The sequence below is a fragment of the Chelonoidis abingdonii genome, chromosome 15 (assembly GCF_003597395.2).
Source record: "Chelonoidis abingdonii isolate Lonesome George chromosome 15, CheloAbing_2.0, whole genome shotgun sequence".
Taxonomy (NCBI): domain Eukaryota; kingdom Metazoa; phylum Chordata; order Testudines; family Testudinidae; genus Chelonoidis; species Chelonoidis abingdonii.
Window position 1 is genome coordinate 6,532,073 of NC_133783.1, and position 26,753 is coordinate 6,558,825.

The 26,753-nt window shown below is 40.2% G+C and overlaps 1 protein-coding gene across 10 annotated transcripts in view; it reads left to right on the forward strand.

The window, feature by feature from the left end:
- The window catches only part of ZMIZ1 (zinc finger MIZ-type containing 1), a 522,010-nt gene that overhangs the window by 160,843 nt on the left and 334,414 nt on the right, over window positions 1–26,753 (forward strand). For all 10 annotated transcript variants that reach the window (XM_032786391.2, XM_032786404.2, XM_032786405.2 and 7 more), the window contains one exon: window positions 18,256–18,335. The gene's annotated coding sequence lies outside the window, so the exon portion shown is untranslated. The remainder of the gene's footprint in view (window positions 1–18,255; window positions 18,336–26,753) is intronic.

Sequence of the window (26,753 nt, forward strand, 5' to 3'; positions counted from 1 at the left end):
TTGTTTAAAGAAACCTGAAGTTTCTAACCAGTCTGGTTGCAGAGAAAAGATTGAAAATATGACCTCAATACATCCTAAAGGCTCAAAAACTAAGGCAAATAAAAAGAAGCTCAAATGTATTATTTTGTAATAATATAAATTTGGGATGAGGCTTGATTCATTATTCATGAACTTTTGAGGTTGCTAGTACTGAAATAGCTAGCTTTTTTTTTTTTAAACCCATGAAATAGAAAAATTATAAACTTGTTTTTTCAAATTACAGTCTGCTTACATGCTGACTGTTGAGGTTTGTAAAGGAAACATTATTGATAATAAAAATCACTTGTCCAACACTTTAAACTTGGAGCACTTCACAGGCACACAGTAAGACACACACCATGGTGAAAAGAACTTACAGATCAAGGGCACAATCCTGCGCGCACATACTCTCAGGCACAGTGTTCATGACTGAGGACGAATCCTGGCTTCACCATCTTTGTCCTTTTCCCACTGCCAGCCTCAAAGTACTTTTTATGATTCCTTGCTTTAACAAGAACCTCTGCATCTGCTTCTATACTGCTCCAGTCGTGGAATGCCCCTCCTAAGCTAGTCTGCCAGGGAGCTACCCTCTGCTCCATCTAGACATGGTGCATTGTCAGTAAGAAACTAACCAGGTGATCATAGCACAGTCCTGGGCATTTGGGGATAATCAGTATAGTTCAACATTAACAAAGGAAAAGAAAAGTAAAGAAATACAATGTTGCAAGAACAGTACCAATTAGCCAATGTAGCCTGGTACTCCCTTTGCATGTCACTTGTATGTTTCCTTTTTCCCTCTTACTGTTGGTCTTTGTCAGAGGCTGTGACTTGGAGATCATCTACCATAGCATTTTATGAGTGCTGCCAAAAACAAATAATAAATAGTTGTTTCCAGTATAGACCTTTAATAAGTGGAGCTGGGGAAGAATCAGATTTCTATCCATTGTGAGACTGAGCGAAGTTCTAGCTTTATTTTAGCCTAAACAACTTTTTATACAATTCATTATGACTTGTTTTTATGAAAGGTATTTTCCAGATGGGTAACATGGTCTAATGCAGTGGTGGGCAACCTGTGGCCCCTCAGGGTAATCTGATTGCAGGCTGCGAGACATTTTGCTGACATGGACCATTTGCAGGCACAGCTCCCCGCAGCTCCTAGTGGCTGTGGTTCACTGTTCCCAGACAATGGGAGCTGCCTACCACTGGTCTAATGGCTTGAGCACAGATCTGGGAGCCAGGAATACATTCTAACCATCTCTGTGGATCTGGACAAATCATGCAACCTCTTCATGCCAAGTTTAGTGCTGCTGTGACTACAAGTCTGTTGAATTGCATCATATTATGCCAGTCAATGTGTTCCTTTTTATTATATATATTACCCATCTGTAAAATGAGGATGATCATATGTATCCACTGCCTCTCAGTGAGATCTGTGAGGATTAGTTATGTCTCTGTAGCACTGTATAGGTGGTAAGTTTTATTGCAAAGGACAAAATTGTGCAATTACGCCAGAGGAGCAGGGAGCTGCGGGTGTCTTGTTACACTTACATAGCAGAACAGCTGTCTGATGAGCTTCTCTGACCTGTGCAGTTAACAGGGGCGGCTCCAGGTCCCAGCACGCCAAGCGAGTGCTTGGAGCGGCACGCCACGGGGGGCACTCTGCCGGTCGCCGGGAGGGCGGCAAGCGGCTCCGGGAGGTCCACTGGAGCTGCGGGACCGGCGACCGGAAGAGCGCCCCCTCGGCGTGCTGCCGTGCTTGGGGTGGCGAAATGGCTAGAGCTGCCCCTGGCAGTTGAATCAGATTTCAGCACAGTTGTCTCATTTATGGGCTTGTCTGATTTCTGATGTCAGGATGTCTTATTTTCTAAGGGATGGCTTAAGTGTAACCAGCAGCCATTCAGTGTGGTTTGCACTTTTCTTTCATTCTCCAATACCTTTCTTGGACACTGTGAATGCATTGCACTTGCACTGCCAAAAAGAAAGACTTCTGGCAAGTACAAGTCTTGGTGCCCCATTCATCCATTTTTCCCACAGCAGTCTTTGTTCGTTTTTGTCTACATCAACCTCTATGCATGGAATGCACTTTTAAATAAGTCAAGCCACTATGGCCTCGCTTTGCTCAAATCCCTCCTAAAGACTCAGTTCTTTCATGATGCCAACAAGAAATAAATCAATAATAATCCTGTTTATTCTCTTTTATGGGCTTCCCAGTGCATCTTGTCTATTCTTGAGTCTGTCTTATTTATACTGCAAGCTCTTTAGTAGAAGGCCTGGCTGGATTTTTTTCTCCTGTACAGTGCTGAGCACACTGTCAGTACTCAAACAATAATTAATAGGATTATCTCCTCCTGAAACACTGTACCCCACTTTATCTGGATACTTGGGGGCACTTCGCTTAAAGGTATCCTAATTCATTCAAAATGTTATGAAGAATGTAAGGCAGTACGAATTCCCCTTCAATGACGCTCAAGGTATGCTCTAAGGCCCTTGAGAGGTTAAGTTGCAGTGACTGCTGAAGTTAATGAGAATGAGTGATAAGAAAGAGGATTTACTTGTATTTCTATTAGTATCTATTAACAAGAATTTAATCAAGTGAGATCAAAATGTTCTCACCTTGTGAGGGTCATTGTCAGCAAATGTCACAACAATGGTGATTATTTTAGTGCTTTGCCTTGGGGAAAATTGGACATAAGAACATCATTTCAGACTTGTGCAGTGTATTTAATTGCATGACTCCCATTCATTTTAAAGTGATGTTATTAAGTAGTTTAGGACCCTGTTGATTCACATGCTGTATCTGGCTTTCATCGTGGTATATAAATTAACAGAATCCCTGTGCAAATAAATGCCCAATATTTAGGTTTAGTGTGATAAAAGATTCTTTAATTTAATGTCAGAAGTATAGGTCTGCACTTCTGAAAATGACCAGTTTTGAGTGTTTGTTCTGAGGTGCCCAGCATGTGACTCCATGAAGGAGCCTGATTTTCAAAAGCAGTCTGCGCCCCTGTACTTTCTGAAAGCCAGGCGTCTTCACTGTGTCTGAATTTGGGCACTAAAAGTCACTAGTCACTTCTGAAAATTTAAGGTATACTTTAGTGTAAATGTTCCTACCAGACATGAACAGCGTCGTAATAACATGAGAACCAGGTGATGAAATTGGTGAGAAACTGATCCGATTAGTGTCATTGTGCAGTTTTAGTGAAATGCAGCACAGATGATGAACACGTCATTAGAATTTTAAAAAAATGTTCACTTGAATGTAAGGTTTAAAATATATAAAATCCTTATTTACTACCTGATCCAGCCAATATATGCTAGTAGGCAATGCTATTTGCGTTTGTTTTATATGTATTTAAATGTTGGCAGGATCAGGCCCTGAGGAGGTTAGTAATAAATGATTTTTATTTTGATGGTGTCCTATTTAATGGGAGTTACTGCTTGTGGCTAAAACATTGTGCACCACTTAGAAAATGTGCTCGTGTTGCTTCAGTTTTCAGCCCTGGGATTAACATTGTGTATCTAAATCTCCCACAGATTGACCTGGAAATGTACCTCGTAGTTATGTAAGAATAACATATTACAGATTGAGGAGGGGAGCATTTATCTCCACTGATAAAGAATAGACCCACATCTTATCTGTATGAAAGCCATGATTTATGGTCCTTATCTGCCTTGTGAGGATTAAGCTGTTTAGCCTGCTATTTGTTTTGTGTACTTAATTTGTACTTGTTTTATATGTATTAAAAATCTCTTTTTTTGAGTATTTTATAGCTCTAAAAAGAAGGGGAGAAGCTTCCCCAAAACGTATTTTGTTAAATAGTTAATGCTGAAACAATATTTTAAAAGAAGAAATGGAGAAAATGTACTAATTATTTCTTCTCCTTGATATGAAGGAGATTCTTGTTTAGTTTCAGATCTTAAATATTATGAACACTTAAACGCCTCATCTGAAATCAGTGGGAGTCTTTGCACTGATTTCAATGAGATTTTGAGGGAAATAAGTGATAAGAGCAGATGGCCGCCACCAGAGGCAGCGGGTCATGGCGGCATTCTACACAGCTGGAGACAGATGAGGGTGGGAGGCTACCAAAGAGAAGAGGAACAGGTTCATATCAGCACTAATGACACTGTGTTGCAGGATATCTCATAGACAGTAGATGGCTTCAGGGAATTCAGAAGCGTGCTGAAGAGAAAGAATGTCGAAGCAATCTTCTCTGACATACTTCCTGTCCCACAAGCAAAGGAAGACAGAAGGTGGTAGATTGAACTGCTGGTTAGGTAAATGGCATAGGGTGGAAGATTTTGGTTTTGCAGAACCCTGGCCCATCTTCTGTTGGGAAAGGGTTGAATAGTTTGGATGGCATCCTCCTCCATACAAGGGCGACCAATCTCTTTGGGAGTAGGCTGGCTACAGTAGTCAGGAGTGGGTTAAACTAAGAACCAAAGAGGAGAGTAAAAAGAGGAAAGATATGAACACTCAGTACAACATCAAGATGTTGAGAACTAAATGAATCAAGGAACCAAAACACGTGAAGAAAAGAAAATCTTGAATTGCCTATATGCTAGGCGCCTAGGTAACAAACAAGAGGAATTGGAATTGCTCAATTATGAGCATAGTTTCAGTCTAGTTGATATTACTGAAACTTGGTGGGATGATTTGCATGAGTGGAATATTAAAGTCAATGGTTATAATCTATTTAGGAAGGAATCAGTGGGAAAAGGGGAGAGGGAGTGGCATTTTGTCAAAAATAGCATTACCTTTTTCCAAGTCACTGATAACTCAGAAGAAAAGGATCTTGAATGCTTATGGATCATTGTCCTAACAACTAAAACACTGAGGTGTTCCTGCAGAGGGTATATGATGAGGGGAGTGGTAGGAGGAAGTGGCAATGTATCCTCATATTTTGGTTTGATCATGTGGTTTCTTTATGCCTTTGTAGCATTGCAATTTACTGATCTTGGTGGTATTCCAGGCAAGTACAGTAGGCTTCCTCTGATGTAGTCAGGTCCTCTGAAGATTTGGAGCAGTATGATCTGGATGTCTGGGCCTTCCTTCAGACCCCATTCGTGGCTTGGCGATCGTGGATAATGACTCTTAGATCTAAGGTTGAGGCTTCGGTCAGTTGGGAAGGATAGGGAAGGGCTGATGCAATGGTTTATGGTTTTGGAGCTCTTAGTGCAGGATCACTTCTTGCCTCAATATGACTTAAGTATCTGAGGCTTTTTGGTATCAATGAAAATTTTTATTCTTTTCAAAGCCAAACTGTATTATTGATGCATTGTATCAGTCTTTATTTCTAAATGCTATATTCTATATTTTTTTTCAAATGTGTATACCAGTTACATACAAAAACCTAGATTCTGAGAGACCTGAAGATGTATATCAAACAAACAAACAAAACTTGCTAGTTCAAAATGTCTTGTTTTTTATGGAGACATGAAGGCATCTTGTCCAAGTGTATTTAGTGTCCTTTGAACCGGCGTTCTGGGCCACAGTTTTGTGTGTTTGTGCCAGTTCAATGTCATGTGTCAGTAATTTTGCGGTAGACTGGCAGAGTCTCTGGGTTGAAACCAAATGTTGGTGGCTGGCAGGCTTGGCAGTCAGAATGTCTAATTGTAGCAGGGTATAAAGAGCCCTTGTGCACTCTGACAGCACCATGGAAAATTTAGACTGCAAAGAAGTGAGATTATAAACGTGAAACTGTGTTCAAACCTTTCCCACCCCCCTCCCTTTAGTGTAATGAAATTGGATTTGTTTTTGAAATACGTTAAATATGGGTTGTCCCTGCCTTAATGAAACCTGATCTCTGTAATGTTTTACAGAAGACCTTGATGTTTTAGTTTTTGGGCTAAGTAGAGTTTTGGGTGACTTAGCCACCAGCATTATTTTTAGAAAAACAGTGCCCTATCTCTCCAATGTTTTCATAAAGTTAACAGTTTAATAGATGATCATTAAGTAAATTTATCTAGGGGAAAACAGTGCTGTTTTCTCTCAGGTTTGAGGTAAAATAAGTGATCAAATTAATAATGCATTTTCAGGTGCCCAGGATGCAGTATAGAATTGGCTCTGTTTGCACCACAGTGCCATATGTGAAGAAGCAGCCAGCTCAATTATTGCATCATGCTCATTAATAGCTTCCCTTCCCCCCACCCTTGTATTGAGGCTAATGGTAATCACTTGCAGAGACCAAAAAGTACAGTGCCTGTGTGCTTTTTTTGAATATTTCCCTCTTGGGCAGATGCTTCTGTTATTAAAAGAAGATAGTCCCAGGAATGGAGGCAAAGGAAATCCATCTGTATGTAGGGTTTATTTACCATATTCTGTGTTGACGCCATACTTACGGTAAAAAACTTACTATCAACAAAAAGCCAGATGATCAATTTGTGTAAATGGTTGTAGCACCATTGAACTCAGTGGAATGACAGCACTTTGTAGCAGCTGAAAATCTGGCCTACAGAGTTTATTAAAGTCTTATCGTTTATGTTCTATCTGTCTGGTTTCAGAGCTAATCATTTATGCAATAGAATTATGAATTCCTTCTTTTGTTTTCAGTCATCTTTTTGAAAAAGCAGCAACATACCTAGTAAAACCCCAATATTGATGTGGAGCAATAACTAACATACAAATGCTTCGTACTTATGGAGCGGTGAAGAATAAAATAACCATGTGAAAATTTCTTTAGTCAAATTTTGACTAAACAACGAGAGTGCCCCTCTAAAACTGTGGGGAACCTTGGTAATATTTTAAAAATAGGCAAATAAACAGATCCATCAGTGACCCCAGATCAGATCAAATAACTCAGGAGCAAGACACAACCACACAACCAAAAAGACTGACTTCCTCATACTATTGCTGCCCCCCAAAGGACATCTGATCTTGGAGGGACATCACTGTGCTGCGTTGGATACAAATCATACTAGTTTTATCTCTTTGCTACATAAAAAGGAAACAAAATATGTAAGTATTACAAAAGGTCAGGTAGTTTTTGTCCAAGTAATACACTGCTCATGGCTTTAAAAATGATGCCTGTTTATGATTCTGCCATCTGCAGGAGCAGCAGCCTATCATAAAGATACTGTATTGATCTGTCACTAGGGCTGTCTTGTCTGCCAAATGAAAGATGGCTTAAACTCATAACCCGGGCCAGCAGTTTTCTTATGGTGAGCCAGACAAAAATGCCATTGATCTTATTTGCTGAAGTGTTCTTTTCACAGCTTGCCAGCACAAACACTCTGTTGTCCTTAGTCAGGGCTAATTAGCTAATAATTTAATGCAACTGAGACAGCAGTCTTCATTTAATTCAGCAGTGAAAGGATATGCAGTAACTTTTAAATGATGAGGTACCTTCTTTAAAGCTTGGCCATGTTAACAGGACTTGTCTGAACATTTATACTCTCACTTTAGTTTTGATTTCCTCGGTGCTCAAGAATAATGTACTTGTTACAGTGGTTAAGATGGGTTGTCAGTTTATGTTTTATAGAAAAAACAAAAGACAGATGGGAGATTGGTATCTCTGTCCTTGAGTTCTTGGTTACTAAGTAACACCTGAGCCTTATGATCACTTAGTGAAATAAATATTAGGTTGATTTAGATTGGTCATGAAAACCCAGTGATCTGTAAGCCACAAAGCACGCAGATTTAGTGATGTCCAATAAATACAGGGATTGCACCTATCTTCATCTTGTTAAAAAATTACTGTTGACTTGGTTTAAACTCTTAAATTTAGGGTTTATAACCCTCTCTTGAAAATGAGGTTTGCTAACTCAGTGTGAAAATAAAGATATAACTGAATTCAAAAGTTTCTAGTGAACTTTGGGGCTGGGAGCACTGGAGGTATTCAGGCTGCCCCTCTGGATTCGCAAAACACATATAGGCTTCACACAACACGGTGCGTGTACTGAGTTTAAGTTTTTAATACTTTTCCATTTGGAGAGAGAGAGAAACTGAGATCCTGGTCCGGATCCTCAGATGCAATCAAGGAGCAGTCAGCACAGCTTTGGAGGAGGGCGAGTAAATATGATCCAACCCCTGGTATAAATTAAAGCAGCCCAAAGGCTCTCCTAATCTACAGTGGCTTCTTACAGCACCTACAGATTATCCAGGTAGAGGGACACTTGCCCTCATCTCCTACTCTGGTTGCTAGGGAGCTAGTAGTGATGGGGGATGGTTTGTAATATGGGAGCTGCTATTGGATGGCTCTGTATCACTAAAAAAACCCCATACCTTTTCACACGAGTGTATGTATGTGTGTCTTTTCAAGGGTTCAGGTCTGATGGGTTTAGGTGGCACCTTTGAATGAGGGCCTGGCTCAAAACTTCCCTATCACTAGGCAGGATCTGGCCCCCTGTGTGTTTGTTCTGAGAGCATTATATAGACACCTAGTGAAAAAAAGCAAATATCACCCTTCTATAGATGTGATGCAAGGGTATTCACCTGTCCCTTATTTTAAAGGAAGTTCCTTTTTGGAGCTTAATATGCTGCATAATGTATCAAGTCAATAGAAGTGGCATTAATTATACAGAGGGTCATATGCCATTTTTTCTACTGTATTATTTTGCTTCACAGTTAAGACTGTGTGTTTGCAAAGAGGGGAGCAAAGCATTCCTTACGTTTTCTTGTATTGTTCACACTTACATTTAATGACTGGAGCATGGGTGGATATCCTAATGCTCGTTAAGAATGGGAGGTTAATCTATGGGGAATTTTACAGTTGTTTTAAATTTGGGGATTTAGATTGTTATTTCTGAAACCACCTCAAAAATAGTCACAATTAACTATCCTGTTCTATTGGTAAACTGCTTAGAACATATCTGTCAGATCTGGGAAACTGGTGTGCCAGTATATGTCATTTTAACTATCTGACTATAAACAGAAATATTGTAATATGTATGCTATAGTTGGGAATAATGTCCGTCCCTTAGATAGATTATAATTGTATTTCACGGTTGCCTCTCTCTGAAGATTGCAATGTTCTGATGAATTATATCACTCTAAAACTTGTGTCCCATCTTTGCAAATTGTTTGAGCTTTTCTTAATCTGTTATAATTTCCTTTTTTAACACAGGCTAGAGAGTTGTGTTTTTTAATAAAACAGAAAAATTAAGAATTTCTTTAAGTCTTTTTCTGAAGATTCCCAATAGCAAATGCAACTGATTTCAGGACTGCACTCCATCTGTTTAGGAAAGAAAAAAGACGTTAGTAGTCCACACATGAGCAACTTATTAGTTCATTTGGTGAATGCAATACAGTGATTCAAGACTGACTTAAAATATTCATCCACAATTACTGGTGCAGCACAGTTCAAAGTGCTGCAAATCTGTGGGTTTGACTGAGAAATTTAAGGAAAATAGCTGCAAATTGATTCTGTATGTAATTAATGAAACATTTCATTCTTATGTAAATATTTAATCCTTGGGTCTTGTTTTGCTTGTTTCCTTTCTCTCACTTATCCCTCCCAACCCCCCTTATATATTTGTTTGCTCAGGGAGTGGGGGTGGGGAGGAATCCCCTGAATAGGGAGTATTCATTCTATGGAAATATACCTTAGCTGAGCTGTATCTTCTGCTGCTGGAGCCGCTGATCTGAGGAGTCCTAAGGACTAGTAACTTCCATGGACTTGAATGAGAGTGACAAATTCTCATCACTTTTCAGGATCAGACCCTTTTTTGTTGGGAGGGAATAGACAATGATACAGATGAACTGTTTAGGTGGGTGTGAGTAAGTGAGGTGCAAAGAGATAGCTTTTCCCCATAAATGCCACAGCACTTTAACTGAATTTTGCCATCCTCATCAGTGGCAGAGTTTAGGAAGAGCCTGTAGTTTTAACATCATCTTAATAAAATTTTTAAACCTCAAAGATCCTGAGGCAAAGGTCAGGTTGTCTTTCAAGTCAGTTCTGCATATTGGACACAAATTTTGCCATGTTTTCTGCTTTTAACTGCTTCTCTGTGTTGATGGTTTCGAATTTCAGCGTGGGCCTGCTGACAGGGTTTGTCATGAGTGCAGGCCATGGATCCTAGTCTAAAGCTCTCCAAATCCAAAGATCTCCAAAGATCAGAAAATCAAGATCTAGGGCTACTGGTTTGGGGGTACTTACATAACTGCTTATTTGAGTCAGTCAGTGAGGAGAGCTCTTGATGATCATCTGTTGTAACTGAACAAATTGGAAGGCAGTGGGGAAAAAAAGCCCTCAAGCCTTCTGCTTCTCGCCAACATAGCCCTATATATGAAGGTTTTTCCTTTTGAGGTGTGGTTGTGTGACTAGTTGTTTTCTTCAGTGCTGGATTTAAGTGACATTAATCCAGCGTAAAGGGCTTGGAACTGTATAATCAAACTAGATAATGTGCTTGTATCTCCTTTAAGTTGTGATGCTGCAGCTTTTGTATAGTGACAGAAGTAGATGGATACAGTATTGTAACTTAAAATACTTTCTGCTGTGGTGAGCCGGAGTTGCAGGTGCCACACAGAAAAATGAGAAGGAAAAGGTCTTGGCTGTGTAGGTATATATGTGAGCAATGTTTGGATGTTCTTGTGTTAAATACCCAGCTTTAGGATACAGTTTGATATCTCAAGGCTTTTACATATCTGCTAACCAGTGAGGTTAGTGTATGATATGTAGACTTTTAATGATCTGTATTGGTTGGTGACAAAATTGGGTTATCAGAATTGTGATTTTCTTCTGGCAGGTAGGCCTTGTTTTCGCTAATGCAGGCCTTTAGCTTACCACCTGGAACATTCTCTTCTCTTCTTTTCTTTTCTTTACAAGAATGAAGGAGTTTAAACTTTCTTCAAAATGACGAAACCTCCTCATATCATTTTTTGAGAGAGACTGAATTAAAACACAATCTTTTGGTCCTTCAAATAAATTCCAGATAAATAATTCACCTAAATAAAGAATCCCTGTTCTTATCTGATGCAAAACTGAAACCTTTGTGCTGGCTGAAGTATTTCCCCACATGCATAAATGGCTGAAAAATTCAGTTTAACCAAAATAGCAATGTTTTGTGAAAATATTTTGATTTTTTTTTGTTTCATTTTTTGATGGAAAATTTGGCAGTTTTTGAAAACACTTAGTTTCCTTTTTGGTTTAGTTTCCTGTTTTCTCTCACTATTGCACCCCTTCCCTCCAGTTCTCCCCTCTCCCTCATTCCCCCTTAAGAGTTGGAGAGTTTTTTTTTCTGACCAAAATGAAGCAAATTTTTCCATTGATGAGCAAGTTGTTTTAAAAAAAAAAATGAAAAATCATATATTTCAGTCATTTCTGAACATGTTTCTCTTTTCAATAGGTTTAATGAAATATACTTCTCTTTCAGTCAGCTATAATAAAACACATTGGCTAACTGCACTTATATATTAAACTCTTTGGAGAGTCCGCACTGTTTTGCTCTATAGTCCTTGATTGGAGATTCCAGAGACAAACAATTCTCTTAAAAAATGTATCCATGTGTGGCCAGAACTACTATGATAGATTTACTAGACGCAGCAAATAAAGTCTTAAATTCATTAGATGTTTTATATCTTTAAATTTCATTTAAACCACAATTAAAATGGCTTTAGCATCAACTCAGTTTCTGTCCAGATTACAGAATCATCCGATGAATTGTGAATGATTTGATTGTCTCTGGACTCTCACCAAGTAAATTTGTCCTTCTTGAAACATTTTGGATTTTTTTTTTTTGCCATTTTACATTAATAACCCACTAAGACATAATTGCTATGTATAAAGCTAAAAGCATACATTCTGAAGGGTAATAATTTTGATAGCAAAGTTATGCTGTTAGGGTTTCACTGGAGAGAGAAATGAATGGTTAAAAATAAGCATGTCTAATCTTGTCTCAGTGTTTATGCACCCAGTAGCGATACTGTCATTTGAGAATTAAGTTTATAGCACACATTTGGGTGGGAGGCTCGTTGCTGGATGCGGCAATAATCTACTTTAGGAGAACCTGAGACGTTTTCTCTCCTCCCTACCTCCTTCCTGTATTTTGGTCTTGTATATAAGTGTTGTTCATGAATACTGCTTTCTGTGCTTGTTATCCTGCTCAGACCTTTTCTCTTAGCAGTAATAGCCACTGAACTACCTGGTGATTCATCTACATCATTAGTCTTTGCTTTAAATGTAGTTTTAAGAGACCCCTTTCTGCCTACAGGTTTTTTGTTATCCAACACGTGCACCAAAAAAATCAGTTACTTCTGCTTCTCTGCAAATGTGTTCAGCGGGCAAGTGGCCATACGTAAAGAAGAATCTGATGCTCTAATAATGACAGAAGCAGAACCTTTGTGCCTGCAGACCACTTCTATTGCTCTGCTAGAGAGAGTGGTAGTTTGTGTGTTTAGCTACAGCTGAGGGGGAGTGGGGAGGATTCAGTTAATTTAGAAATATGAAATAGACTAAGAATGCTTGCGGTGGAGCTGGATGGCTGGTGTTCCTGGTAACAGGATACAAAGCAGGCTCTCCCATCTCAGTGGTTCAGCTCCAGCTAAGATTCATAATGAGTAGAGATGGATAGGTAACATTTTTGCCACCGTATGAAAATTTTCACAGAATTTCCAGATTTTCCCTGTTCTATATGCCACTGAGACCCTTCTATAAATAAAATAATTTTTTTTTTTTTTGAGAGAGAATAGCCAATAGCCCACTGATGAAGGCACTCCCCTTGGATGTGAGGGAAACAAATGCAAATCCTTGTTCTTCCTGGTTCTCAGCAGGGACTTGAACCTGGGTCCCCCACATCCCACGAGTGCCCTAACCACCATGCTGTCAGCTATTTTGGGATATGTCTCTTTGTTTTTCAGATCTATGCCATTGAAAAATGCTGAACCTGGTCTAGTAGTGACCACTGTCTGTTGCTCGTGAGTCAGTATTAGAGTGCTCTCCACACAAATAATGCTCCACACGCACTGCACCTGACCGAGCGGTAGCTAGGGTGACCAGATGTCCTGATTTTATAGGAGCAGTCCCAATTTTGGGTTTTTTTCCCCCTTATATAGGCTCCTATTACCCTCACCCCCATCCCGTTTATTCACATTTGCTGTCTGGTCACCCTAGTGGTAGCCCTTTCAGGTTGGTGGTTCGTGGAGGGGTAATCTGTACATGGCATTTTGATCTGACTGAACTGCAAAGCCAGGTTGCATGGGTCATGGTCTTGGATCACTGGCCTCCAGATCCTCAAACAGCAGGGGCTCAGGGAACAGATTTGAAAAGCCTGCCCCTCTAATATGGGGATCTTTGCAGAACAGGCTAGGAGTGGCTGTATTGCAACAAAGTAGTCTGGGTATTTTGATGGGCTAGTGGAGGCTACTTCCATTTCTGGGAGGTACCTGGCCGCATAAGACACAAGGAGAAATCTGAGGATTTATACGCTTTCATAAGAAAGTAACAGAATGTTAAGATTGCACTGTTAGGCACTTAAGTCAGGAAGTTGCAAAGTTAAGCGTATACACAGTCCAGTCCAGTTTGTGATTTGATGCTTTCTCTCAAATAATACAATCTAATGTATAAACTTCTGTACATACGTGAAACATCTTGTACAGAGCTGGTTGAAAATGGAACAAAACTGCCCACCACCCAGCCATTGAAAACCAAAATTTTTCCAGTTTTAAACCTGACAATGTTGACAAAATTAAAAAATTCATCAGTTTTTTACAGGGGAAAAAAATCCTTCCTTGGCCAGCTGTAATCTCTTGGTACTGCACCCACTAGTCAATCCATTGTAGTCATTTACGAGAAAAGTACATAGTAAGCTGTTTTTAAGCAACATGTTACAGTGTGAACATAATACTGTGCAAATTTGATAGCATGGATAAACCACCCAAGTGTACACCTAAGGTAGCTTCATAATCACTGCCTCATTGTGTAATCTGCACCTACAGAACCCTGTGCTGCTGTTGGAGGAGAAATTATGTAGCACATGGCTGTTGACGAAGGGTTCATTTATGCCTTTAGGGCACCAGCTCTCTGCTGGGAGGAGGGGCATACTGGTAAAGAAATAATGGATATAGAGCCATCACTGCCCTCAGTGGGAGCTCAGGGAAAACAGGCTGCTCCCTAAAGCTCACAAGCAAGCAGCAGGAATCTGTCCACAACTACAGGGAAAGAAACAGACTGTGGTCCCGTGCAGCCAGCCAGATCTTTTGGCTGATGTGTGGGGTTATCTAAGCCAGTTCTCTTTTTAAGGTGTTGTGGAGAAGGTACACAAAGGGAGCAGTGTTTGTGCTTTGGAGAGAGCACAGACTGATGTGCTGCTATACAGAGAAGCACCCATGTGCATTTTGAAAGAAGAGTTAACGAGGTTAGTTAAATCAAATAAATGGTCTTATTACATCTATGCTGTGACAGGGCACTTTGATCTATATCCATTATTTCTTTAGCAATATGGCACTTAAAATCTTTACCACTAGTTCTTAGGCTTTTCTTCACTATAAAACTAGCAGACACGGCCCCTTTTTTTGGCGGGAGCTCTGTAGGGGCCTAAAAAATATGTAGAGAGTTTAAATGATGCTGAATATAAATTTGCTACACCAAATTTTGGAGCAATAACATTGCAAAAACTTGGCAAGCCTATAGAGGGCTCAGTTAACTAACTTATAACACTGGCTGCATAATGAAGGTTATATTTGATGTTTAAACACACTATTTTTTACATTTGTTTGTTTTCCTGAATAGTATAGTACACTTGTGAGTTAACAATCTTATTTAGGAAGCGTGTCTGTTGAATGCTTCCCCTGTAGGATACAATTATAATACTGGATTCGGTGTTTATGAAGGAGGATGCAAAGCTTCTAGCACACTAAACTGTTCATTCTGGTATTAGGGGTATTCCTGACTTGAAAGGTATCATCCATTTTAATGAGAATATTAGTGGAATAGGTAATAACTCTAAAACTAGAATGAAATTTTTAGTTGCATCCACCATAATTTAGGCCTCAGTGAGACTGTGGTTATGTGCTTAAGACACGTGTAAGTTTTTGCAGGTTCAGGGGCTAATTGAGACCATTTTGGTTTGCCAGGGATTCACTTGTTCGGTCTCTCCTGCTTTCACTTTCCCTGGGTTTTGCTTTTAGTTTTTTATACTGTCTTTCAAGAGATGGGGGTTTGACTCCTGGTTACAACTTCTCTTCTTTTTTCCTTGGGCCAATGGAGTTGAGAGCTCAAGGGGACGCAATGTGATTGTTTTCGGGCTGAGGATGAATATCTTGTGTTTCTCAGCAGTGACCTCTCCAGATGACCACAGAGCAGAGTTGCTTGGCTCTGAAAAGAAGTCTTGACCGTCCTGTGTCAAAAGGCTGATAGCTGTGATGTCAGGCCAGTGTATGTGAGAAGGAAGGGAAAGCCTTCTTTTCTTGTGAGCAGCGTCAGTGGTTGCAGATTTTAAGATCCAACACTGGGTCATGTCACTTCCCTATTTGTACCCTTTCACTGGCTTCCCTCAGCCTTCCAAGCTTTTGCTCAGCTCTTCTCCGGCTAAGTCACTGCTTATTTCTCTCTGCTCACCTCTTTCTTCTTCCCCCTGCACAAGCCCCTCCTGTTTAAGAGCTCCCTGTGTATCCTGCTCCCACTCTTGCCTTCAGACCTTCTTCCTTGCTGCCCTTTTGTGCTTGGGACAGGCTTTGTTCTAATCCTGCCTTAAAAAAACCCTGCTCCATAAGCCTGACAATAAGCCACCGAGGAGATGCATTTAAATGAGAAATATGTTAAACTGGTCATCATGCATGGTTTGCTCTGTGTGTGTCCTGCACAAAAAAGCTATATTTTCCTTTCCCTTTGTTTACTCTTGCAGAATTGCTAATTACCAACCCCAAGTGTTCAAAACACATGAATCAGGCACCCAAAATTATGATTGGCTTAAAAGTCATTATACTTATAAAACCATGCGCTGCCACCCCACCCCATATTTTGGGTTCTTTTTATTTGTCTTTTGTTTTTTGAGTCTTTGGGGTGTACACTTGGGTCACATTTCTGAACTTTTCTACACAACACTGGGAGCTAGAAATTGGACAACTCCCTTTCTTTTAAAACGGAAACAGATTTTCATGTAATCACAGGATTCCAGGAGCTGAGGCTTAAAGAAAAACACCAAATATTGTCAGACTCGTGATAAAATCACAACAATTGGCAGACAACACTGTTGTCTCTCCATCACCCCCACAATGTTCCTAGTCTGTATGTAATGTGTTGGTTGTCTTTTCACTTATTGATCTTAGAGTGCCATTGTCTCAGAGCAGAGATTTTAGTCTTTTATAACTTGTAATGCACTACACATGCCTTTTGGTACTAGAAATAATCTAATACCAAGTGCCTTGGATTTTAATGATCGAGCATTTCATAGCCAAGAAACTTTATTTAAAAAAAATGATTCCTTTGGGTCCCACAAACTGGTTCTTGTGCTCCCTCTGCTGGCTCTGCAGGAGCAGCAGACTTGCACTGTCTTCTCCAAGCCATGATTGCTCTGACAATGTTGATATGCAAACTGGAAGCTTTGTTGGGAGAGATTGTCCATGTTCGTATAACACAATTCCTCTTCATGGTGCACTGCTTATATAACTGCCTCACTGCATGTGCAGTACTTACAGGAAAGTGACAGAAGGACAGAGAGAAGTTTGGGATACTGAATCAATGGGTTGGTGATAACGAGTGTCAGCGGAGGTACAGGATATGGACAGCACGGAAGAGATGCGTTTGGAGAATCCATAATGTGGGATCATTAATAATAATGACGATCAACTGTTGCATAATGCTTTTCAGCCATAAATCTGAAAACACTTAAAAAAGGAAGATTAGTATCATCATTCCCATTTTACAGGTGGGAAAACTGAGGACCAGTGAAGTGATTTACCCAGAATCACACAGTGTGTCAGTGGCAGAACCTGAAATAGAACCCAGGACTCCTGATTCCTCTGCTGAGTGAAACAAAAGTTTAACCTCTAGTAGAAAGAAGTTAAAATTGTGGGGGGGGGAGAGGGAAGGAATTTGTCGAAGAGAACAAATACATAATGGAGTTTTGAAGAGATTATTGTCAGGAGCCATAAAGATCAATTTTTCGCCAATAGTGTCTGCCAAAATGCAGGCTTCCTAAAATGGTTATTTTTCACCTGGACAAGTAATACAGCCAAATCAGTTTTTGAGGCAGATTGTGGCTTCATGACAATATACTTATTTCAGCTGAGGATGCTGTTCTTAGCAAACAATTTAATTTTTAGCTTTTTCACTATTTGTGAATTGTCTATTAACAAACTAAATACTCCTGCAATCCAAATAGGAAGTAATTATAACATACATTTTTTCATTATTCTTCATTTGTCATCTAACCCTTAATGTGAGTATTTTGCAGTGTCTGAGTTGTTCCTTAAGTATCTGGCTTCAACTCCTGATAATTGATCATTAGCGGTTGCTGATGGAGTGGGCATTGAAATCATGTGGGATATTTTCTGCTTTGGAAGACTGACTTTTCATGAATGTTCTTGCAAACAAAAAATCATTGTGTAAAAGTTAGTTGACAATGAATAAAAAGGATTACAAACTGTATTCGTGTGTGAACGTTCTTCATTTTTCTGCCCAGTATTCTGAGTTTTAGTGCCTATTAACAGAAGCCTATAAGGATACTCTGCTTGATTGCTGAGACAGCATGTAACAGAACCCATGCTGCCAGTAAGCTTTCCACTGTCCCTCCTCCTCCACCCTTACAGTATTTCTTTTAGGATTTAAACAGCATTTCCTAGACGTCAAGGGTCCGTGCCAAAGTAATCTGTAAATTTGCCTGTTTTGCTTCAAGGTGGTGTCTTGTGGTATTTTGTCTCCTCCACCTAAGCAAAGTTCAGGGTTGTTGTTGTGTTTTTTTCAAATGACAGTTCATAACTTTCAGCAAAGACTCTTCATAAAGAAAATGAAAGAGAGTTCAGCGTGGCATTTAATTGAAGAAAAAATATTTACTTTTCAGGTTAATAAATCTGGATACTTGCTTTAGTAGAATTCACTGTCAGCTTCTCATCTTCATTTTTACAGATGAGCAAACTTTGAGGTTCAAACTGATGAAGTAGTTCACCCTAGTCTCACAACGAATCAGTGGAATTGATGGTTATAGAACCTGGGGTCCCAAATCTTAATCCTTTCCCCCTACATCTTGCTTTTTAGAACTTTTGAAGTTCCATGAGTTTTTGCAGATCTGCTCTTGCAGCTTAAATGCTGCTGCATTGTACCGTTGAGGATGTGTGAGTAACGCATCTATATTTCATTGTAGGAAAATGAATCGTGTTATGTGAAGGCACTGAGGAAATAGTCATCAGCTCCTGAGAGTAAGAAGGCACTGGTGGAACTCAGGTAGGAAGATTTCTATTCTCAGCTGGTAAAATACATATCGACCTCTTGTCTTTTCTAGCCAGTGCGTCGTGGTTTATGCTTTAACCACTCATCTGGTTGCTATCAAGGTTCATCAGCTCTTTTGAGAAGTAGTTCAATTGATGGCAATAACAAAACACTGCTAGAAAAGCCCTCGGTATAAACATTCATTGGCTACCTTGGTTTAATTCTGTTGATTCTAATATACAGAACAAACAAATAACTCTTGCACTGGCCTTTCCAGCTGTAAAATAGTTTGTTCTGCACACTCCCAGTAAACATGCACTTATAATAAACAAACTAGCAGTCCCTTAGTAGAAATTCAACAGTAGTTTCAATGAAGCAGTGTTTAGTATTTATGTCTAGATGTAGTGAGGAATGAAAAGTACACAAGTATTTTTTTTGTTTGTTTTTGTCATATTTAGACATTTCCTTCAAACTTGTTCTACTCTTTGTTTGATTCAATCTATTTTTTATAGTATTTAAAATACATAAGATGATAGGTTGTTTCATCTCTGCGTTTGGCATAGTTCCAGAGTACCTTAGGGGGTTTCAAGTGTTTTTGCAGTGTGGTTCACGTTTTGTCTTATGAATCAACTGCCCTCTCACTTGCTATCATGTAGACCATTTCCTCTTCAAGTCTCAAGAATGTCTACATGGCACAGTATAGGTGGGGAAGTGACTTTAGGGAAATGTTTAATGTATTTTCAGTTGTTTTTAATGCAAATTAGCAGCTGGAAATGAGGAGGAGGTGTTAGTACCATGTGACCATCCAGCTTTCTGCAGCTCACCAGCCAGTGGTCCAAGGATCATAATTTGAGAGCCAATATTGAGAGGGATTGACATTAATGATAGAGTAGACTTCCCTTATCTATTACTACCAATATTGCTCCCCAGCATTTCAATGATAGATCTTGGTGAGGTGCAGACGATTGACCTGAAGCATTTCTTCATCAATGTTTCTTCCCAGCCTCGCCTCCAAATGCCCCCTGCTCCTACCCACTGCGTATTTCAAGAACCAAATGAGAAAAAACTGTTTGACCAATATTTATATGCTGGGTGTGTATCTGTAGGGGAAGGGTATAGTGTAAATCTTGCTTCCAGCAGAAAATGCCATCCCAGTTTTGCCTCCAATAATTAGAAACATTTCTGACATGGCCACTAGAACCGGTTAGTGGTGTGTGCCTGCCATTTACTGTACTTTTTTAACTGTAGTGCTGCCTTCCTTTTTGTGTGTTTTTTTCTTTTAAATCAAAAAAACCAAATATTCACTGGTATAGAACTAGCATTGTATGACCCCCCCAACTTCCTCCTACATCATGAATGATTACTTACAAATACTGATAAAAATGGAAGGCTATTATTCAGGGTTATGCTTTTAGTCATCTTTGATCACACTTAGCAGAACTTGCATGGACAAATCCATTCATTAACAGTACTAACAAAAACCAAATTGAAAAATGGGAAGACCAAAAAAAAAAAAAGGAGAGCAATTAACCAAGTCTTCACTGGAGGGAAAGACCTCTTAATTAGTTATACCAAGAAATAGAATAGTGCAGAACAAGAATGATAAAAACCTTGCTTTAGAATACCCTGGGAATATTTTTGTAGCAGTGTCCTGAAAGGTTCATTCGGGTTTGTGCTCTACATCTGAATATATGTCTAAAGACTTGACCCTTTCAGTGCAAAATAATATGATGTGTCCAGCCATGGGTTAGAGAATTCAGCCAAATAATCTTTAAAAACAACCTTGTGTATGCTGTCCTGTCCATGGATTCTGGCTTCAAAGGAAAAATTTCCTTTTTCCATTCCATGAAGAAACTCAGGGGAAAGAAGTTCCTGGCTGTGCCTTCAGGTCACATGGTTTCACTGCTGTAGAGCAAGAATGTTTGCTATGGTATTTCCGGAGGCTTCACAGAAAGAGCAGCTTTTTTTATTTTTTGCCAGCACAAGGACATTGCAATCTGAGAGTGCTAAGAGCTCAAATGATGAGGGTTTCTGTTATAAACTGTGCGAGTGTGTCTTCAAGTGTGTGTTTTTAATTAAAGAAAAATCAGAAAAACAATGTCAGGCAATGTTTTTGTTGTTGCACATGTGTGAGAGAATAAATCAGTTGTTATTGAAATGTGATTCTTGGCAAGCTAAATATTAACGCAAACCCCTCTGTTTAGATGCTCTTAACAGTTCCTTTTGACATGTGTCATTTTAAAAGGCATTCTGGAATCTGTCTTGATAGCTGTCATCTTGCAAACTGGAGTAATGGAAACAAAAGATGATCACTCAAACAAGGTTAGAGAGAAGAGCCATTCCCTAAGTCTTGCTGTCACAGTGAAGAATCCCCAAGTCAAATTAGGAGAGCTTTGAATTAGTTCTGGCTCCTGGGATGCTGCAATTAAGATTATGCAAACCTGCTCTTTCTCACTATAAGAAAAGCACTGAGACTCTGTAAACACCAATCTAGACCGGGCGGGAGGATGAAGTGTGAGGGCCTCAGTCTTGGACAGGATAGGGCCATTCCACTCGAGTGACTGGTTAGTGGAAGCTTTGTAGCTGTATCGATACAGCTTTATGCATGAGTGAGAGTAGTGATGAGTGATGAAATTAGAGGTGAACATACTGGTTCCATTGCAATTGCACAATGTGACACCGTGGCCTTGTTTAAACTTCAAAAATATATACCTGCTCTCAAGGACTGTGTTGAAACAGCATTGCAGAATTTCATACTGTAGATGCATTTAGCCAGGGAAGAGCCATTGGCCCTGAGAACAGCAATCACAGGCTTCTTGTAGAGGAAGTAATCTTCCTTCTGTTAAAAAGGAATTCTCTGGACTTCTCTGAAAACTCTCTCTCTTATTTTAATCTCTCATTAATGCTGTTTGGACAATGGTAAGTATAATCCACGAAAAAATTGAAAGAAATGAAGAAAACTTGGTTAAAAAATTCCTGAAATTGTCAGGTTTGTTTTTGTTTGGAAAAAAAATAAATTTAAAAAAACCTAACTTTTCAGATTTTCATTGAAATTAGAAAATTTTGAACAATTCTGTGAAAATACTCACCTTTAAAAATGGAAGGCCATTTTTCATGAACAAAAAATGCTTTTGACATGCTCCTTTTAATTATAAAATGGTAACTTCTAGAGGCCCCAGCAGAGGTCTGGGACACATTGTGCTAGACACTACACATAGTAAGGGCTAGTGTACACTATGGGGGAAAATCGATCTCAGATATGCAACTTCTGCTACGTCAATAACGTAGCTGAAGTCGAAGTATCTAAGATCGAATTACTCACCGTCCTCACGGCGCAGGATCGATGTCCGTGGCTGCCCATGTCGACTCCGCAACTCTGTTCGAGTTGGTAGAGTTCCGGAATCGATATAAGAGCGTTCGGGGATCGATATATCGCATCTAGATGAGACGCAATATATCGATCCCCGAGCAATCGATTGCTACCTGCTGATACTGCGGGTAGCAAAGATGTAGCCAAAGACTCAGTCCTTGTCCTGGAGATGATACACTCGAAAGAGACAAGACAGAGAAAGGGCAGGGAAAAGAAATAGCATTACCCCCATGTCATGGTTGTGGAACTGAGGCAAGGACAGATTAAGTGATTTGCATGAGGTCAAAGAGGAAGTCTGTAAGTGAATCTAAAATTGAGCCCAGAGCTCCTGCATCCCAGACCAGCTCCTTAACCAAAAACCATCCTTGTCTTTTAAGCTTTTCTTCAGCAGTTTATCTTGTGAATGGATATTCCTGTTGAATGAGACTATCTTGGTCTGCAAATGCAGTCTCAGTGGCTTTATTGAAACCGGAATATTTTCCTGTTCCAGTAAACTCTGGGATATTGATCACACCAGGTGCCACCTTTCTGTCTCAGCTATTAGCATTGAACTCCTGTGACTTGTGTCCAGGGTCTGTTGGGAAAGTCTGACAGAAGGGAGTAGAGGATACTAAGTGGAGAAGACCCTTACATGGGGAAGAGGAGGAGACGCAATCTTCCAGTTGGCTGGTGAGAAAACAATAAAACCCAGGACAATAATGGATGACAGAGAAAGGAGGCGAGTAGAAAAGGACAAGAAGAAGTAGGAGCTGTGAGGGAGGAAAGGAATGGAAGAGATTAAGAAAAAAAAAAAAAGCAAGGCTCACAGAAGGAAAATATTACATGAAAGGAAAGGCAGGAGCCAGTAACCTCTCTAGGGAGAACTAAATGTACCAAACCATGGGTCTCAAGGCTGCAGCAGGTGTGGGTGGGAACTAACAGCAGTTCTGGGTTTTGGAACTGGAAATGGAGGTCACATGCTATTCGTCTTTTTTTCCATTGTTTTCCTCAAGACCAAATGGAAGTGCAGCTCACAGCTCTACCTCGGCGAATAGGGTCTTACTAGGTCTTCCTGCAGCATGCACCATTGGATGAACTGAATTGTTAAGGCGAGCCTTAAGTGTTAAGGGATCGTGTGATAATGTCACTGTTAAAGGTCAGTGATCGACAGAGAGACCCAAATAAACATGTACATCAGGGATCGGCAACTTTAGCCCGCTGCCTGCCAGGGTAAGCACCCCGGCGGGCCAGGTCGGTTTGTTTACCTGGCGCGTTCACAGGTTCAGCCAATCGCAGTTCCCACAGGCCGTGATTTGCTGCTCCAGACCAATGGGGACGGCGGGAAGCGGCGGGCAGCACATCCCTTGGCCTGTGCTGCTTCCCACAGCCCCCATTGGCCTGGAGTAGTGAACCGCAGCCAGTGGGAGCCATGATTGACCAAACCTGTGGATGCGGCAGGTAAACAAACTGACCCGTCCCACCAGGGTCCTTACTTTGGCGGGCCGCATGCCAAAGATTGCCGATCTCTGATGTACATATTCAATGTTAGAGAGCAGTTGGAAAACCCCACATGTCACTCTGGCCTTCTGAGAGGCTATTTTTAGCCATAGTATGCTGGTCAGATCTCTGGGTGTTTGGAAAGATCTACAGGCATACTAGAGGGCTTGGGTCAAATACTCTTCCTTGATAAGCAGATGTTTCTTATCTCTCCTCCCCTTTACTATCAAGAGGTCACTACAGCAGATGCGTTTAACTGTTCCTGTAGATTGGTCCCTGAAAAGCAATTGACATATTCAGGAAATGGAATTGGTCCAGGAATGCCTTTAGATCAGAAGAGTTCTCTCCACACTCAGCACAGGCTGCAGGTTATATTCAGTGACTTTTCGGCCTCTCTTGGGTACTTTAGTCTGGTTTGGAGGAAACTATAGGGCTTGTTACACTTACTATGGAAGGCTTTATCCTCTAGCAGCTGTATAGTGGTTGTGAGAATAAAGAAACTGGATGCCATATTTTACAGCACACCACTAACTAGTCCTGCTCTGCTTTTCCTGAGTGTAGCTTGGAATGAAGGAAAGAAAGTCTCCTTACCTGGGAAGAGACTATAGTTCCCCTTTGGAAGAGGAACATGGCATACAATGCAATCTCAGTGAATTAATCTCCATCTTAACCTCTATGAATTGATATTCAGTTTTACTCCAAAGCTCTTGATTGGCCTGTAAAAACTCATGCCTAGTTTGTCCTTTTGGGAAATCTCAAGAAAGAAACAGTGTCTGTAGGTTTGTTGTGACCGAAGAAATAGAAGCCAACAACAGGCAGATTTGCAGGTCAGAAAGCTATGTAGTTCCTGTAAACTGAAGAGTAGTTTGCACCTGCGCTGTGTATTCCCTTTGTACACAGTGACTATTTAGGAAGTGCTCTCTCCCGTTAATTAAATTTTGTAAATTTGGACAGGCTGCAGCAAGTGCTACCTTGGGCAGCAGTGTTAGCACTATCTGGTTCCTAAGCCTACCATGCATCAGGGCTTGAAACCCATAAGTTTGGGTTGATGCCTGCACTGAACCTAAAAATGGTTAGGCTTTTTAATGCTGTATTTTTTGGGGGGGAAGGGGGTCTTACCAACCTGTTGCAAGACTACTCACCTGACACTAGTGGAGTTTCATTTAGAGATTAGAAGTGTACACTGTAGTTTTCCTTCAAACCCCTAAGGATTTTCAGTTGAGGAATCCAGAGCAAACTACTGTGTCCTGAGTCATAAAACTTGCTTTGATCCACCGGAGTGCACAGCCTCTCCCCCACACCGAGCACTGCGTTACCACGTTATATCCGAATTCGTGTTATATTGGGTTGCGTTATATCGAGGGAGAAGTGTATTTCCTTCAAAAGAAAAGTTGATACAGAGGAGAAATGAACACAGATAAATATAGAGAAATACCCAACTAACTCTGTATTGGATAAAACTGAATAAACCTTTATTAACCTTATACTTGAGTTGTCTTCAAGGCTGTCACGTGTAACACCCTGGTAAATGCCCAACTGGAATAAAAGACACTGACATGACTTCTTAGATAGTGCAAACATTGTATGTGAGTTTTATTTCCTGGAGGTAAAATGTCTCAGTGCTTTCCCTTGTCTCTTAGTTTATCTTGCCGTTATCTGAGAATCCAAAGGGAGTTTCTGCAGCTCATTTTTTTTTAAACGGAAGTTTGTTTTTGGGAGGCTATTTTTCATGCAGAGACTTAGCCATCGAAAGTCATCTTAAGCCCTGTAAGCCTTTGTAAGGAAATCTTGTATACAGTAGACCAAAGGGACTCACAATTTAAACTAACTTTTCACAAGCTACACTTTCTTCAATGAATTTCACAGTGATTGGGAAAGATGGAGTTTCACGGTAACGAAAAGCGGACAGAATAGGTTCTATTTTTGACGCTGCGTTCTTAGAACTGTTGAAATTATACCGATATAGCTGCACCAGTGTAAACCTCCTAATATAGACACGCTAAGACCTGATTCCATACTGCCTGGGATAAATTATACTGTGTAGCACTTCCACATCAGGAATTTGTGTTACGCACGTGCAAAAAGAAAAACTCAGTATAGACAGGCCCTTAGTTTGGTGTACCTTCCTCTGAAAATAGGGCTTTTTGTGGGGTGTTTTTTGTTTCTGTTTGAGCTTTTTTTTTGTCTGCACTGCTTTAAAGCAGTCTAAGAGCAATTTTTCAAATACTCTGTGATCATGTAGCCTTTCAGGATAGTTATTGCTGTATCCTGTACTAGAAAACATTTTATTTTGCTATGGAAAAGATCCAAGCATAGTTTCGTGTCCTTTTAAAGGGCGTTAGCATGCATTTTTTTCTTTGTGTGTAGAGAAATATTTCCAAAAGAAATAAGATACTGTCTGTGTCTTTATTTTTTTCTCCTATATGAAAACAGTTTATTGGCTAACATTGGCTACATTTTTACTTCTTTTTCTTAATCTTGTTTATCTGTTCAGAGTGTTCTTCCAGCTATCAGAAATGTATTGTTCTAGGGGTCTTTCATAAGCTGTTCTAGGAATTGGCACGTTTTAGTGAAATGCATGTTGAAGGGATAATTGGATAGTATGACTTGTGTGGCATATGTTTCTATAAAATTAAACAAAGCATAATATAGGGGTTCTCAAACTGGGGGTTGGGATCCCTCGGGGGGTCACAAGGTTATTACATGGGGAGGTCGCGAGCTGTCAGCCTCGGCCTCAAACCCCGCTTTGCCTCCAGCATTTATAATAGTGTTAAATATATAAAAAGTGTTTTTAATTTATAAGGGGGGGTCACACTCAGAGGCTTGCTATGTGAAAGAGGTCAGCAGTAAAAAAGTTTGAGAGCCACTGGCATAATACAAACACATGGACTAGTTTCTGAATGGTGAAATGTACTTCTGTTCACACCATCTTTATACCATATAAGCTTTGATACATAGGCACATCGCGAGTTCATTCTTAACTCTGAAGCTTTGCTGCTGCTCTCTGTGCAGTGGCCCAAGTGATGGGGCAGGAAGTGGGACAGGAGTGCAGAGCAGTCCCTGCAGGGGAAGAGGAAGTCCTATCCCTCCCTAGCCCAGCCAGGACTAACAACTGGAGTCCGAGGCATGGTAGAATCCCTGGCTGGGGCATCTTTAGCCTTGCCCTGCCATCCCTGACAGATTTCACAGGGGAGATCAGATTTCATGGTTCATGATGCATTTTTCACAGCTATTCGGGGCTGTACTTTTTAGGAGGGCTCCATTTTATTATTCCTCCTGCCTACTTCTGACCTGGGACAGTCCCAAAACATGTGAGCCTGTGAGGCTCTGGGAGACCCACAGGCTCTTATTAATTTTTGTTTTCTTTCTCTGACTCCCTCCCCCCTCCAATTCTGTAATATTCTGTTTGCAATGGAGTGACCAATATTGCACAGAGTACAGTAGGTGTGACTGCACCGCTGATTTCCTTAGTGGCATTATAATACTTTCTGTATGAACCTCCATTGCAGTGTGATATGAGATACTTCATTCTCCATACTCATTCCACCTTTGGTCTCTCTGCTGAGACTACCAGTAGGGCTGCTAAA